At 45.1% G+C, this 2,804-nt stretch overlaps 1 non-coding gene across 1 annotated transcript; it reads right to left on the minus strand.

The window, feature by feature from the left end:
- Positions 1 to 2,476: 2,476 nt before the first annotated feature.
- LOC113613294 (U6 spliceosomal RNA) lies at positions 2,477 to 2,583 on the minus strand. Its single transcript, XR_003430164.1, has one exon. It is a non-coding gene; the product is annotated as a U6 spliceosomal RNA (small nuclear RNA).
- Between the last annotated feature and the right edge of the window lie 221 nt (positions 2,584 to 2,804).

The raw sequence follows: 2,804 nt of genomic DNA on the forward strand, positions 1-2,804 counted from the left end.
GCAGGTGGGTGGCTGGAGCTGGGGCTTCTGGAGACCAGGGCATGGGCGTGGGCTGGTTCTCTGAGAAAGACAAGAGGTGAGGGTGGGAGCCCTGTGATGTACTGTGACAAGGGCCCCCACCCCCAGGGACCCTCTGATCTTCAAGCCAACAACCATAACCATGATATGCTCAGTGTGTCTGAGTTCCTTTCTGGGAAAAATGATAGGCGTGGGTTTTGCTTTTAGGGTGCCTCGGGGTAGAACTGCCTGTGCAGAGGCAGGAGCAGAGACAAGAGTGTCTCAAAGGAATAGGGTTGGATGTCACAGCTCTTGTGGGGAGGACAAGAGACTCATCCAAGATGGTGCGATTGGGAGGCCTGAGCCAGGTTCATCTAATTTTTCTGAGGGCAAAAAATTCTTTAAGTTGACACCTTCTGAGTTTCAACAAGTTTTGATTCAGTTATAGCCCTAGACCATGATGAACATTCACATTAACTGGGCAGAGGGACATGTAAATAACCAAGCATAATATTCTATACTATATAGCATGAAAATACTCTTAACTCCTAGGGAGAAGCAGCTAACTGTCTGGGGGCCTCTGAGAAGGGTTCATGGAGAAGGTGGCACCTGAGTTGGTGGAAAAATTGCTAAGACACCTGACGAGCAGTTGCCATCACAGAGCCTCTGTAATCCAGCCCTTCCATCCTTGGGGGACTTTGACCTGAGCACATTGCTTATTTTATCAGTCTGCTCCCTATCACCCACTGATGGACACTAGTTATAAACGGCATGGCTCCAAATGTCTGCTTGTTCATCTGCCGAGCGTGAGTAATGTTGACCTTGTTGGGAGCTCGGTTTCAGTGTCTCAAAGAACATTATCTGTGGTGGATGTAGTCTGATAACAAATAATAAACATTCGTTTAATCCATGAAGTAGTCAGTTTCCCTAAATACTATTGATAACAGTAGGCAAGTGCATTTCAGTTCCAGGGTGGGACTTGCAAGACATTGCCCTACCTTTTGGGAAGTTCTTCTTTTAGGAGATACTACTAAATAATGATGATGCTTATGATAATAACGATGGAAGTAGCTGTTTATTTTGTACTTACGCAGTGCTATCAACTTTATAAAACTCTCACGACATCCTAGGTTCCTCATTGTACAGAAATGGAAGCTCAGAGAAGGTAAATGGTAAATAAGGGGCAGTCAGTCTTCCCCCAGACTCCTCCCCTCCACTCCAGGCCATGTTGAGTCTGGAATCCAGCAGCGTGGGATTGCTTGGAGGTGCTCATTGTTTCTTTCTGAATGTTATCAACCCAGTCCCCAGCTAGGCTGTAACCACTCTGAGAGCAAGGACAGAACCTTCTACTTCTTCACCTCCCAAAATACCTAGCATGGTCTCTTGAAAAGAGTCAATACATACTTATGGGTGGTTGAAGGATTGCTTTCTAAATGGGCAGTCCTGGGGTTGGTACAGTAAGGAGGAAACAGAGAAAGAGCCCACAAGGTAGAAATCTGCCTGTCAAAGTGTCTGAGTCTATTCGATGTAATGTTTGCTGGTTTTTCCTCCACAGGAGCTGTGAACACCTCTCTTGTTCGTGGCCACCACTCGTATTTTTAAGCACTTCCCAAGATCCTCGTGGTTGCTGGGGGTCATTCCACACTCTGCTTTTTAAAATTTTATTTTTATTGAAGTATAGGTGATTTACAATGTTATGTTAGTTTCACAACACAGTGTACAGCACAGTGATTCATATATATATATATGTATATATAGTTTTTCAGATTCTTTTCCCTTATAGGTTTTAATTTTTTTAAGATTTTTATTTTTGGCTACGTTGGGTCTTCGTTGCTGCACGCGGGCTTTCTCTAGTTGTGGCGAGCGGTGGCTACTCTTCGTAGCGGTGCGCGGGTTTCTCATTGCGGTGGCTTCTCTTGTTGCGGAGCACGGGCTGTAGGCTCATGGGCTTCAGTAGTTGCAGCACGTGGGCTTAGTAGTTGCAGCACGTGGGCTCTAGAGCGCAGGCTTGGTAGTTGTGGTGCACGGGCTTAGTTGCTCTGCGGCATGTGGGATCTTCCTGGACCAGGAATCGAACCCGTGTCCCCTGCGTTGGCAGGTGATTCTTAACCACTGCCCCACCAGGGAAATCCCAAGATTTTTTTTTTTGATGTGGACCATTATTAAAATGTTTTAAAAATTTGTTACAATACTGCTTCTGTCTTATGTTTTGGTGTTTTGGCTGTGAGGCATGTGGGATCGTAACTCCCTGACCAGGGATCGAATCTGTACCCTCTGCATTGGAAGGCAAAGTCTTAACCACTGGACTGCCAGGCAAGTCCCTCCCTTATAAGTTATTACAAAATATTGAGTATAGTTCCCTGTAGGTCCTTGTTGGTTATCTACTTTATATATAGTAGTGTGTACATGTTAGTCCCAATGTCCTAATTTATTCCTCCTCCGTCCCCACTTTCCCCTTTGGCAGCCATAAGTTTGTTTTAAAGATGTGGAACGCTTCAGGAATTTGTGTGCCATCCTTGGGCAGGGGCCATGCTAATTTTCTCTGTATTGTTCCGATTTTAGTATATGTGCTACTAAAGCCAGCACTACACTTCTGCTTTCATTGTGCCCAGACCTTCCCGAGTCTGCACCTGGCACGTACACAGGTCTTTTGTTTTTGTTCTTCCCTTTCGTGTTCTCGGGTCTCCTCCCTCTTCTGTTTCTTAAAAATTGTAGCTAAGGAAGAGGTGCAGTTAGTAAGCTCTTTGCTTGAGGCTTCCTGGTTTTCATGTGATTTTGAAAATTCTGTTCTTTGAAGGTAGTTGTAA

The sequence above is a fragment of the Aethalodelphis obliquidens genome, unplaced genomic scaffold (genome assembly GCF_003676395.1).
Source record: "Aethalodelphis obliquidens isolate GAN/ISIS:26980383/991018 unplaced genomic scaffold, ASM367639v1 scaffold3, whole genome shotgun sequence".
In the NCBI taxonomy this organism is placed as follows: domain Eukaryota; kingdom Metazoa; phylum Chordata; class Mammalia; order Artiodactyla; family Delphinidae; genus Aethalodelphis; species Aethalodelphis obliquidens.